The 14,261-nt window shown below is 38.9% G+C and overlaps 1 protein-coding gene across 8 annotated transcripts in view; it reads left to right on the forward strand.

Moving 5' to 3' along the window:
- The first annotated feature begins 11,799 nt into the window (after positions 1–11,799).
- The window catches only part of ABCC9 (ATP binding cassette subfamily C member 9), a 79,428-nt gene continuing 76,966 nt past the window's right edge, over positions 11,800–14,261 (forward strand). For 5 of the 8 annotated variants that reach the window (XM_074826417.1, XM_074826412.1, XM_074826421.1 and 2 more), the window contains exons 1-2: positions 11,800–11,930; positions 13,254–13,336. The gene's annotated coding sequence lies outside the window, so the exon portion shown is untranslated. The remainder of the gene's footprint in view (positions 11,931–13,253; positions 13,337–14,261) is intronic. The other 3 variants (XM_074826415.1, XM_074826413.1, XM_074826414.1) reach the window with 3 other exon arrangements.

Genomic DNA, 14,261 nt, shown 5'->3' on the forward strand with positions numbered 1-14,261 from the left:
AAAGTGGTATTCACGTGGCATTTTGGCAGCTGGTGGGAACAGTGCCATCTAGTGCCATTATTATAGCAGCAGTAACACCATGCGGTACAAAAGCAAGTAATCGTCAACTGAGAAAATCATCATCAGAGGTGCAATAAGAACTCTGCTTAAATTGCCCTTCTTACTCTAACAATGATGTTGAAATGCGCCTGTGGAGAACTCAGTAAAATCACCAGTTATTTTTACTATAGACAGATTTCCAGACAGTTATCTATGATTATTGCACATGAAATAGCTTCTGCAGATGCCATTATGCTATTACTGCTTGCAGTTTCTAATTACTGTATTTTTTTTCTTCTTTTATGATTATGTTGAATTGGAATTCCTATTCCTTACAGAGCAATAGGTATAAAGCAGATCCTAGTTTCCCTTTAAGTGAAATGAATCCCTTGTGCATGCATGTTGTACCTTTTCCTTTGAATGTAAACACCCTCCCTCTGTCTAGGCCTCAATCTGGATGGGAAACAAGTGTTGTTGCTTGGACCAGTTCCTATTTCCAGTCTCATTGCTGGTTGATGACCCATGAAGCAAGCCCTAGATAGAACACACATGTGCAGCCTGAACATAATTTTGCAGGGTCAGATAAATAGTCCTCTTAATAATTTCTCTATGAGTATGTGAATTGCAGAAGACTGTACAAAAGATCAGAGATCAGTGTCTCTTGATAATACCTTTGTAATTCACGCTATTAGGAAATCTACTTCCCACTCCCCATTGCTTGCACAATGGCCAGTAGAGTCAGAAAGTTCTTGTTGCTCTTGTGCCCCTGTGTATAGCTAACTGTTTCCTCAGACCCAGAGATATTTTGTGTCACATTTCCGTAGGGTCACTTGCCTCAACGCAGCTCCTGAGAGTATTACAGAGCTCAGGTCTGCATATACAATGTTCCTGTTTCATTACAATGGAAATTTTTGGAAGATGGTTCTCACACTCTAACTGATCAGTTAGCAAATGATCGTTTTGGACTACCCATACATGTGCATGAGCCACGTTTCACTCGTAATTGCTGCTGAGAAAGCAAGTCATTGAATATGTATTTGTAGAGACATACAGCCATAGAGCATCTGTCATAAATTTTGATTTTTCATTAACCCTACCTGAAAGTAGTACCACTCTGATTGTGGAGTAAAGAATTGTTTCATTTTGTTAATGAAGACATAGAACATTAAAAATATCTGTAATATAAAATTATTTTAGAGATTTTTAAAAAAAAAACAGCTTCAGTCATGCAATTTTGATTAATTTAACCCTGATTGGTAGTGATAAGCTTCAATCATGCAATTTTGATTGACGTGCCTCCCAAGGGGAAACAGGTAGCTGAGGTGACCATTATGGCCAAGAGATGACTAAAGGGACATTAGGTGACTCATGTACTCTGGACTTTTTCTTCGCTATGTCTTAGAAAAGAGTTGGCCTATGAAACCTCTACTTTATAGAGACAGACATCGTCTAGTCATCTTATTGTCTTCCCTCCCTTACCCTTGCCTTTGCAAGTTTTTTGTCTTTTTTCAATAAAATCTCTGAAAACAGTTCAGGAGGCTTTGGTCATGTGGGCCTAAAACCTCAATCTGTCCTACCATGTAACCTCAAATCATATTCCAAACCACAGTCCAAGCCTGGTCCAGAGCCGGTCTTTTAAATGTTCTACCCTTCAGTGCTACACAGTGGTCTGCTTTCAGCTATTTGGGCTACAACTTGCATGTACTATATGGCATGAGTTGTACACCATGTCTTAAAACAATTTAGAACATTCACAATTTTTTGTTCTAAGTGATTTGAAACAAAGGTCTCTGTCCAAGTGCAGGAACGAGCTTTTCTGGGAAGTCTAAGCAAATCAGACATCACTCCTGTGCCTTGTCTCTAAGGAAAGGAGTCCTGGAAAACTTTAATAACTGTTGACAATACAGCACTTGCGAGGACCTGTCCAGTGAATGGTGCCAATTAGATCTCTTACCTGTTACAGTATTTTAAATGCATTGGTGTCTCCTTTAGCTTTGCTAAATGTGAAAACTACCTAAAAATATATCTTTGACATGGAAATAAGTATTTTTCTTAGGTTGGATTAATTGTGCTCAGGCAGAAAGTGCAGAGTTAGCTGCAAGGGGATTAACATTCTGGAGCCAGAGCTCCTCCTGGTGCTTACTATGGCCACACTGACCACAAGCATCCAACAGTTCTGTCAACCATTTTTGTCTTCAGGCTAAATTGCTCATGTGAATATCATTTCAGGCTAATTTTCCTCTTGTCTGTCTTCCCACTTTCCCTAATCAAGTACTCTGTTAGCTCAAGCCAAGAACTTTTTGTCTTCACTGATGTGTTTCTTAGAGCTCAAAGGGAATGACACTTACTGGTCTGGTAACAAGCATTGTTGATAGAGAGGAGGAACTTACTCCACAGCTCCATACGAAGATGGAAGATACCTGAATACTGGTACACTTTGTTTTGGTACCAGTGTTGAATGCTTCAAACTATGTATGAAAACAAAGTTGTTTTAAAATGATAGCAGGATCATTATTAACAGTTGCAGGCCAGGAACTTGCAGGAAGGTACAGCAGCAGTAGGCAAACTCACCTTCCTTGGGAGACTTCATCAGCTTCTGTCTGTGCAAGATAAAGTTTATAAATTTGAGACTGTTAATGCTTTAGCAATTTATTTATTGAATGAACGTAATGTTTTAGCTTCTGAAATTCCAGCAACCTCAGTACATGCTTCAAAAGGCCTAGAGGAGAATGTTGTTGTAGATAATATCATGGATGTTGTATTGAACACTTTTATTGGTGATACCTGGTAATGAAACACAGAATGTTTTGATGAGGAAACTATTCTGCCATTGTTACAAACTTCATAACTTTTCATGATGAAAGCTGAAATGCGTATTTTCAGGAGAGAAAGCTTTCTGAACAAGAATCTTGTTTTCTACTGTTCAAAGTGTGCCCAGAAACTGTGGTAAATGTAGCGGGAATATTATCTATTATAAAATAGTATTTCAGTTTGTTTTATTTATCAGGATCCCATTTTATTGGGGCATAATAAAATGTGTTAGTACATGAAGTAACTACATCATCCCATACATTCCCCATCTTCTTTTACTTCAATTAATCTATCTCTCTCTTTTTAGCTCAGGAAATTTCCTCAGAAAATTTGATTCTCAAGGGTATCAGGAATCTGCATCTCCTCCCAGCTTCAGTGGGAATATACTTAATGGGCACTGATTCGTAAGAAGATTTTCAAAATATGAGGCCTAAAGTTAGCATTTTGCACTTTGAAGATGCTGAAACAAATGTCATAGGAATCAGAAGGATAAATTTTTCATGCATAAGTCTTTTCACAATTTCATCATAATTTTCATCTCAACAAATAGGAGATAATAAGAACTCAAAATTCCAGAAAAAAGGTTTTCCAAGTTCTTCCTCTGTGTTTTGCTACTAAAAAGAGGAAATAAAAGGGAGAAAAAGATAGAAATAAGAAAAAAAAAAGGCTGTATTTTTCACAAGTAAAAAGTAAAAACGTTGCAAAAATACTTTTTTTTTTTTTTTTTTTAAATGAGTAAGACAAAAGCTTCTCAAAGCAAAATTCCAGTCAACTGTACTAGTCATGGTTTTCCTACCAGCTGGTATTGAACCAGCTTAATTAAACACTAGTTACCTGGACTGAGTGTAAGCATTAGGCAGCATACAGATCGGAGAAACTTCAGAACACACCTGCTCCACAGTGGACCTGCTCATCTTCTTCGTTCCTGAACATGAACAGATTCATCTCTCTTTTTTCCTTGGATCTCACCTTTTGAGTTACTTTAGCCAAATATCCAGTTCAAATGAAGCCACCTTGTCTTACAATAGGGTCTGCTCAATGAAAGTAAGAAGGGTGTGCAGCTGTATTTTTCTTCAAAGACACAAATGATCCTGGAGACATCCTCTAAAGTATCTCTCCTTTCTCTTCCCCTCACTTTTTCTCACAATTTCTTTCTCTGTTCTGTGGAATAACATCATTCAGAATATTAGCTACTTTTTCCAACAACATAATATTGCCATAGCAACAGATAAAGTGAGTTTGGAGGTTTTTTACACTAAATAAGAGTTCACATACACATCAGCTGCTCAGGACACAATACAATATATGAAATGTGTATTGGACATATTGCATTCCGGTTTCATGAACTCATATTTCCATTCAGTATTTTCTGAAGTGAGAAATGGGAGTTTGGCTTCCTGAAGATACCATTTCATCTTTTCAGACATAACATGTCATATGTGTATGATTCTTGTCACTAGTGGCTGCTGCCTTATGTTTCAAATCTAAAACCAATTATATTCAACTGCTCTCAGGCATCCCTCAGCCACATCTAGCAGTTAGTTGCTGCAAATTGGCTCACAGAATCTGTCTCACTGTAAATAAAAAACCACACTTTAGTTTGAAATGTCTGCTGGATAATGATACATCTACAGACCAGATTTGGATCTGAGTTGTACAGATGGGGTTAATTCTTAATTACTGCTGGAGTGATAAGCAATACATTACTTAACACATAACACACACTCATGCACGTATACTAGCTTGGTCTTCCTCTCCCTGAGATAACTGGGAGGAGGGATAAATCAATTCATCAGAATAGCTGAATGCAGGATCATGTGCAGTCAATTTACACACCAATTCACAAACTGAAAATTTGGCTAGAGTGATTCTGATCATATTTGTTCGATGATCTCCAGATTGCCTCAGCATGTCAGCATTTCCTGTGCAAAGTTATAAAAGAATCCATTGGTCCACTTGAAGTGAGATAGTGCTCCCTATCAAGCCCATGACTGCTACAGGGACAAGACGTAAAACAGAGAACTAACACAGATGAATGTCTGTCTAATTCACTTCTACATTTCTCAGACCATTTGCTTTATTACAGCAAATATGATATAAATCTCCCTGAAGTCTTGTTAATAAATCTTATATTGTCTGCCAAGAATCTGCCTTGAAGCATTATACACTTCAGGGTGGTGTTTTACTACTACTGTTCTAGAGGAGCTGCTATTTTCACCCCAAAGACCGTTTTATTTTTTATAATTTTGTACCATATGGTATTATCTTGTTGCTGTCTTGGAAGTGGACCAAGTTGTGTGGTAACAATTTATCCCACTTTTCCTTTACTTGTACGAACCCTTTGACCATCCTATCAGACTGCTCTCACAGGCTCATGAAGTATTACAGAAGTACCTTAGGTATATCCTACCAAGGAGCTTCAGAAAGTGTTTTGGGAGAGTCTGTGGGAGTACCATTCCTTGTCACATAATGTTTTTGCAGTGTGCTGATTGCTGGATAATTTAGGAAATTTTTATTTGTTTTCATTAATGGGCTTTTGTGTCTTCTGCTAAGACATTGCCTTCCACTGCCTTGCCATTGACATGTCCTACTGTAAAGGAGTAGAGTTATTTTAAATTAATCTTAATCCTTTTGACATTTTTTATTCCAGATTTTCCATGAAAGCATGGGATTTAACAAAGTTCTGTGTGCTGTAAAATGGACTTACCTTGCCATCTCTTGTTTTCCAACGAGGGTCGCAGATGACATCAGCAAAAAGAAAATAAGAAAAGATCGGAGATCCAGCATATGAGTGTTTAATACCCAATAAATACAGGGGCAGCTAATAACACAAAGAACAGGGCAGTGCCTATGAAAGCCTCCATTACTATGCTTACACTGCAGCAGTTAAATTACCCAGATGACATACATGAATACAACTGAAATACAACATAAAGCGTGACCACAATGATTTTAAGTATATTTGGGGTTTGCCTTTTTTATGAAAGTGATTTTTAATAGTTCTTTTTTGTTCCTGGAAACCTGAACAGACTTTGTTAACAAGCTTCCAGCTTTGAGATATGCAACTTCAGAGACTGGACTGTGAGGATTTAGATAAAAGGCAAATGTGGGACCCTTTACAGTTGAATGCTTTTTTGAAAAGTAAGGCAACTGCACTACATATCTTGCCTGAAAAAGAAGATATGGAAGGTATGGATCTTAAGGATTGAATGCATCCTCTTATGGTAGTGGCTTTCTGAAGAATGTATTCTATATGGTGCAAATAACAAGAACAAAAAAAAAGCTGTATTTTGTATACAGCAGATGTGAGATTTCAGGGTTAGTATAGGCAAATTAATTTCATCTTTTCCTATAAAAGACATTTCTTATAGTTTTGATGATTCATCTTTCCTTATGCTATACCTTTATCCCAGCATAGAACATAGCAATGCTCAAGTATGACAACTGGAATTACAGTTGGAGATGATAAGGGCTGTGGGAGAAGGACTGTGTGGGTTCTACCAGGTCTAGTAAAAAAGGTGGGGATAACTTCTACAAGATACTTGTCATTTTTTTATATTTTATTATATTCTCTTGCTGTACACAATAGTGTAAAGTTGATACATGGAAAAATATCTCAGGCTGAAAATTTATTTCCATACAGAATCACAGAATCACAGGTTGGAAAAGACCTTGAAGATCATCCAGTCCAACCATTAACCTAACATTGACAGTTCCCAACTACACCATATCCCTCAGTGCTATGTCAACCTGACTCTTAAACACCTCCAGGGATGGGGACTCCACCACCTCCCTGGGCAGCCCCTTCCAATGCCTAACAACCCGTTCTGTAAAGAAATACTTCCTAATATCCAGTCTAAACCTTCCCTGGTGCAACTTGAGGCCATTCCCTCTTGTACTATCGCTTGTTACTTGGTTAAAGAGACTCATCCCCAGCTCTCTGCAACCTCCTTTCAGGTAGTTGTAGAGGGCAATGAGTTCTCCCCTCAGCCTCCTCTTCTCCAGACTAAACAACCCCAGTTCCCTCAGCCGCTCCTCGTACGACATGTGCTCCAGGCCCTTCACCAGCTTCGTTGCCCTTCTCTGGACACGCTCGAGTAATTCAATGTCCTTTTTGTAGTGAGGGACCCAAAACTGAACACAGTAATCGAGGTGCGGCCTCACCTCAAAGAAGAAGAAAAGAGAAAGATAATAGGCTAAAATTTTCATAAATGCTACAGTGATTTAGGTTCATTTCCAAGTGTAGCATAGGATGCATAGAAGCAGGAGTCCAATTCCCTAAATCTATGTGTGAGAATTGCTTAAGCCTGTAACAATCATATAGACTCTCTCTTTCTCCATGGGGTGAGACCATCATATCCAGAGGGGAATGAGTTCCCACTATCTTATATACCTGTTCTAGGATGAAAAGAATTATCATCTGAAAATGTATTATTCTCTCCAAATGCTGTATAGGGAGCCTGGGCAATGGACAGAGACATAAGGAATCAAGTATCTGTCATCTAATCCTGGGTGAGGTGAGTTCTGTGTTTAGTGTTTAACTCCCTTTTCAGGCATTCACACTGAAATTAGACACCTAAACGTCTTGTTATTTCTGACTACTATGTATCTAAAAGCCAAAATTTGTAAATGGGACTAAACAATGTAGGTGCCTTATTGAGTTCAATGGGAGAAAATGAAGCTGTTCCTAGTTTAGTCCTGTCTTGTTTGCAGAGAGGGTAAGTCTGACTGGTAGGTTTGCTGGCTTACAAATAAGTGAAGATTTTCTGGGCAACATACAAGAATAGTCTGAATTGTCCAGTGTCAGGCTAGAGGACACAAATTCAATACAGCACAGTTAAAAACAAAAATTCAACCCTTTCTTCCAGCTCCACACACACAGACACACACACAGAATCCACAATGTCATTGTTATTTATAATACAAGTGGGTCTAACGGTTTGATGGAATTTATATTATAGTACAAAAAGTCTATTTTATGATATTTAGGATGAAATTCCTCTATGCTTAGGGGATGTGTAAATTGTTCTTGACAGCCTCGAAAAGCCCTGCGATATTAAAAGAACAGCTCTTAAGTTTTGTGGGGTTTTTGAAGCAAAAAGAGTGTAATACAAGCCATATGTATTTTCTTGCCAGTGTGACAGATTAGAAAAAAACACCTTTATCAAACAGAATGAATAAAACTGGATATCTGAAAAGTTATATTGTGTGTAGCATCTAACCTGCAACTTTGCACACAGATTCAGCCAAGATTAAGAGCTACCAAGACAAATCATAGCATTGCTTTTGGTGCCTCTGACTCCACCACTGCGCCACTTATGCACAGTTGTCCATCAAAGATCAGAAGGTTTGTAAATCCCCATTCAAGTCCTGTGGCTTTATACACCTTTTATAGCGATGAACTTTGAGGTCTGGGGTTCTCTTGTAGTTCTCCATATAGAGCTCTTCTCTACTTAGGTTGCTCTGTTGAACTTTTGCTGTATATGTTTTCCACAACAGTTTTCCCCATAGAAACCAGGAATAATAACTTTAGAAAAAGCTGTGGAAAATATTTCAAATAATACTAACCTTCTACTGCTTCCCCCCTCCAAGCTTAATCACAATAATTATTTAAAAGGGACAGAGAAGTTATTCAAAGACTAGGCTGCATTTTCCATTACATTAGAAAATTAAAATGGAAAACAGAGTCTTTACTACTTCATTAACATTTTCTTGGTAGATCCTTTTTTTTTTTTAGAGCACTGTGCAATTAAAACAAATACCACGAACCTTTATTTTTTTAAATAGGGTTGTGAGCACAAATAAAATTAATCTTGAAGCTGTCTCAATCTGATCTTTTTATATGATGTTGTGAGTTCTGACACAGCGCTGTGGGGATTCTGTCACTGTGACAGATTTAGAAGTAAAATAAAGACTTGATAGACCATAACATATAATTTACTCTGACCATTTGTTATATATTGCTATATTAGCATAAAGCCTTAGTATAAATGATATATGTAGGTTTAAAATAAGTCAAGGAATTTATCACCACTTGCTCACCAAAATATCCATGAGAGTTTTTCTTCAAAACATCTCCTTTAGTGTCAACAGTTCCAACAAAATAACCTGCACGCATGGGTGAAATGACGGTGATTTCAGCTCTTCACCTAAGAAATGGGAGAGGCTAGGAGTCTGCATGCAGCTACCCGAGGAGTGGTAGCTCATTACCGTCCAGTGACTTGATTGCTAGTGTTGGTGTGTCACGAAGTACACAGAGGGAGACCTATGGACTGGTCCGCAATATGGAAATTGGCATAGAGTTGTTGTCAACTGAAACCAGAATAGTTTGTTATGTGAACTCTACCCAAAGTACAGATACCCTTCCTTTCCTGTTCAGTGAGTTAAATAAATCAAGACAATTCAGGTGGAGAGTGCTCAGCTGGGAGCTACGGAAAATTAATCCATACCTGCAGTGGCTGTCGGGTCATTTCCCTCACAGTGGTGAGTCCTAATTTGTTAAAACTGTTTTCCACTCCCGCTATTCCTCCACCATTTAGGTTCCTTCGCATTTAGCCAGTCAAGCTGATGGAAGCCCACCACAGCGTGGAAATCATTGCCAGCTGAGCTGTGGATTTTGCCTGCCTCGTAGCGAGGAGCCAAAACTCAGCGGTTTTGTTAAAATCTGCTTAGAATTTTTTGCGCTTGCCCCCCTGAAAGCCATCAGGTAAAGCAGCTTCTGTCTTTAAGCTGTCCGTCTGCCACGGTCACGTACGCCTGCTCCCTCATCCCCGGGGGTAGGCTGGGGGTGCCCCTCCAGGGCCGTGGGGGCACCTGCCCGAGGGGGCGGCCCCCCTCCCCGCTGCCGGGGGCCGTGTCGACGCGGCGGCTGCCGAGCATCGCTGCTGAGCGGCCGCCTCCGGCCCGCCCGGTTGCTGCCGGTGCTGGGGCCCGGGTTGGTTCGGGGCCAGCTTCAAGAGGCGTCGGTAACGGAGCGCTCGACTCCTGGAGGCTGACGTGGGGAAGTTGGTGGCATCTTGCGCACAGGGATATCTGAGAACCGGCCCGTGTTTTTTTCCCATTCACTTACAGGTCCAAACACACCCTGAAACATTTTGAATTCCTGTTACTGCTTTTTTTTTTTTTTTTTTCTTCCCCTCCCCCCCCCGTCCCAGTAAATTGAAAAGCCCAGATACAAAAAATCATTTCAGATCAGAGCAGAATGTGTTCTGACATATAAGAGCTTTTTGGAATTTTTTAATCCTTTTAAAAAATGCTTTTCAAAACATTTTAGCTTGTCATGTAGAGGAATGAAAGCACTTCATTTAGAAACAGCAAAATGAAACATGCTGGTTGTTTCCATATTCATTTTACCCTTCTTTCCCCTTTTCTGTTTAAACAATTCAGTAGAAATAACAGAGCTGAATTACAATGAACCACATTTTCATGTTTTGGTAAAGAAAATTGTGATCATAAATGCTGCTCACTTCTGTCTGAAATTATATGTATTTTCAAAAATACCACATGACAATGCTATTTTAGATGATGATTAGATGAGTTAAAGTTTTTATTTTTTATCTCCTTTAATGAAACATAGATATGTATCAGAATTCAGAGTTTTCAATCCACAATCCACAATCTTTAGAAAATCTGAAGCATTGAACATGAAAGGGACGGGAAGTAAATGCAAGTAAAAGGTTTCAAGTGCCATGGGAGGACTGTTGAGGACTACCGCAGTTGCTCAGTGTAATGCTATGTTGATGTTTCAAGTCAATGGGAGATAACAAAAGGCACTAATTTTCTCTAGATCTGAGGTTTATGCTTTCTTATCCCTACAATCATAAGGTAAGAAACATCAGAGAAAAAGAAGCAAGCTGGGTTTGCCAGGATTTTGATGAGTCCTGCCAGTGTTTGGCCTCAGCCATCCAACTACATTCTCAGCTCAGAGCTCGCTGCAATCCCTTTCATGGCATGAAAACAACTTTGATCTCAATCCATTGGAAGCCATTTTCTCTCTAGTGATTGAGGTGCAACCCCTGGGTTCTGCAAGGTCTGAGCAAATTTTGTCCCAAGGCCCTCCACCTCTGGTACCTAATGACTGAACAGCTGTGCTCAAAACCACCCTGTGCTACCATGTGTCCTGTGACACACCACCAAGTCCCAGATCTTTGCTATCTGTGCCCTCGAGTTGTAGGGCTCAAGTGAAACTATCATGATGGAAAATCTGAACCTTGGAGTACCTTGGTTCAGTGGCACTGAAAGAAAATGAGCAAACAAGCCAACCAACTGCATGTAGGCTCTCCTGGGACTTCATTCTCTCTAAGTAAACATATACAATGTATTTTCCAGACAAAAAATATTATCCCTTGGAAACAAGGGCTATTGTATTCAAAATTATATTCCTGGTATGAGCATCAAATTAGTTTTGAATTTTATTTCAAGTTTTAAAAGATCTGTTTCAAAAGAAACAGATCTGTGTGATCAAAAAGTGGGATTTCTTCTGTATTTTAAGTAGAAGAGTCTGGAGGGATCTAGGGTAAAGTAAAATATATGAGTAGACTTCTCTTTTCTCTTCTGCTTAAGATGATGGAAGACATGCAAAATTATGTTGTCAAATTCAAATTATCCAAGATTAATTCAAAAGAAATCAAAAGCTGAATCTCTGCAAGCCTGCCAAAAGTTAGACTACCTTGTCTAAATCAATTACTTCAGAATAGCCATCTGCTGATAGCCCATACACTGTAACACAGCCTCTTGAAATCTTACTACTCCAGTGAGAGAAAAATGAAAATAAAGCAAGCAGAAGAAATCCCAGGGGACTGTAGCTTCAGGAGGCGAAAAATTGGTGCTTTTTGCTTGCCTGTCTCTTCCCAGTTTCCTGCCCCCTTCAGCGTATGAGAAAGACAAGAAGAGTTAGTGCACTTTGGAAACTCGATAGGAGGCAGCAGCTGATCTTCCCATCACCAGCCTAAAAATAATCCACTCCAGGGCTTGAAGCGGCTTCACTAAGTGGAGGAAAATCCTGCCATCGGGATGATATTGATCACATAGCACAACCGAGTGACAATTTGGGTTGGTATTTTGTTTTTGTGTTTACAAAGGTAAGCTACAGAGTTTGATCTAACATTCAGCAACCAAACGGGGCATGTGATGACCCTCCCCCATTATCTCCCACTAACCACCTCCTCCTCCTTCCCTTTATATCTGTGGGACAGGGCTGCTCCTTGTTCTTTCCTGGGATTACAACTCCAATCTCTTTTTCCTTTTCCTTTTCCATTCACAGGCATTCTCAGCCTTTACCGTCCCCTCCTGCTGATGTTTTCTTTGCTGCTGTTCACAGGGTTGTGTTTCTTTTTTTAAACTGTCCTGTCTTGGCATGTGAAGTCGAAGGTTTTACAGCAGGCAGTGTAGCACGCTGATGTTGGAAATAGCATTGTGTTAAGAAGCTTACCACAAAAGAAAAAAGCAATGTATTAGATGTGTGAGATCACTGCAGATGTTTGTGTGAAATGCTTTTCAGTGCCAATAGCCTGTTTAGCACTACTGCTGTTGTCATTTTTTCGGTGGTTGGAGCCTGATCCAAAAACCTACTGAAGTCAATGAGATTCTTTGCACTGACTTCAGTAACATTTGGATCGGGCTGCTGGTATATGCCAGTTAGTGATGTGAATGCTGACAAGTATCAGAGGTAATTCATCACCTTAAGGCCCAGAGTAACTGGGACAGTGCTTAGCAAGAAAGAGGGGTCTATTTAGAAGAGATGCCACAGCTGAAATAGGAATAAAAAGGAAAATGATATTTTGTATAGGATCATTTTGATAAAATAGATTTTAAAAGGGCAGCACTTTTTGCCATGACCTTAGCAGAACTCTTTGCAAATAATGCGTGGACTATAGAGCACATAGATTGCTTTTAGGAAGGTAAGAAGAACAAACTGGTAGGTTTATACCTAGAAAGGAAAAAGATTCAGAGCACTCACCTGAAATCTGTGGCAAAACTCAGAGTTAGGCCTTCCAGTGTGCTTATCCAAACCTATAAATTCATAATTTGTCCTTAATTTTGAATTTTCTCTCTGAAATTCAAGAAGGAAGGACAAATTCTTGCTTTTGTAATGACTTAATTATTCAGAAGATATGAACTACCTACTTCTGTAAAACTCTGAGTACTTTCTCCATCCTGCATCTGTATGCCTACACATATCTATATATGTGTATATATACGCATATATATACATATATGAGTATATAATGCACATTATATGTAAGACCAGGAAAAAAAATCTTAACTGAGACCCAAGTATGCTCTGTAAGATGATACATTTTAATTAGAAAGTGCAGCTATTAATTTATATATTTTTTAAAACATGGGCAACAGAACTCCTGAAATCAATGTTTTTCAAAATATTCTTATTTCCCCCCAACAAGGTCCACCTGAGGAGTATATTTATACTCTTTTCTTTATAGTCATAAGTATCTTGCAGAGCATGCCGAAGAAAGTGATAATCCAGGTAAGATGAAATTCTTGAATATGAAGACTTTTAAGTCCACTTACAAAGACCTTAAGGTAATTAAAATGTCTTTAAATAGAATTCTTACAGTTTTGCACTCAGTGAGGATGTTCCCATAATTTTCCCATTGTCTTCTTCACAATTGCTTATGGAAAATATATCTCAGGAACTGGCTTAGTGCCCTGACAATCTCCATTTATGCTTGTTAAAATGAGATTTGTAAGTGTTTAGGTTCAATGCTACATCATATTAATGTTTACAACTTTGTCCTGTCTTTTTTCTTCCCAAAAGCTTTTTCTTCTTCTCAGTGGATATTTATTCCTGATTCTCTTTTGTACTGTTTTGTGTTTATTATATTATGACTATGTCTGTACACCTTAGCCCAAAACCAGAAAGTCTGAACTTGCCAGTGATGGGGATTTTAGCATGAAAATTTAAATGCTTAAAGGACATAAGTTTTTTTAGCTATTTCATTGCAGGGTGAACTGCTGTTCACATAGTTCACATCCTCATTAAAGTAAATCAACAGGGAATCAGATTCCAAAATGATGTAAAGGAGAGCTGAAACTTGCCTTCCACTGGCACCATCATGTGCCCGCCCTCCTGATTGTTCTTTCCATTCCCCTCCTCTGTGAAGTTTTGCTCATGGCTTTAGCTTGTAGCTGACTTCTCAGCAAAGGTCATTTTCAAAGGGAGAAAGAAAAACCACCTCTGAAAATTTCTGACCAGTTCTAGAGTTTGTAAAGACTCAGGTGAGGAATTTGTCAATAACTTTGAAGGTCAAAGGCCCTCCAGACTACAAGTGTTAAAATAAAAAATTTCCTGGTACTTGACACTCCTATTGGAGTGCTGAATGTAGTGGGTACCCTCAGACAGCATATGCTTGTTATTGGATGGATGGTTTTTATCACATCACTGCATTTCC

Source organism: Strix aluco, chromosome 5 (assembly GCF_031877795.1).
Source record: "Strix aluco isolate bStrAlu1 chromosome 5, bStrAlu1.hap1, whole genome shotgun sequence".
Taxonomy (NCBI): Eukaryota; Metazoa; Chordata; class Aves; order Strigiformes; family Strigidae; genus Strix; species Strix aluco.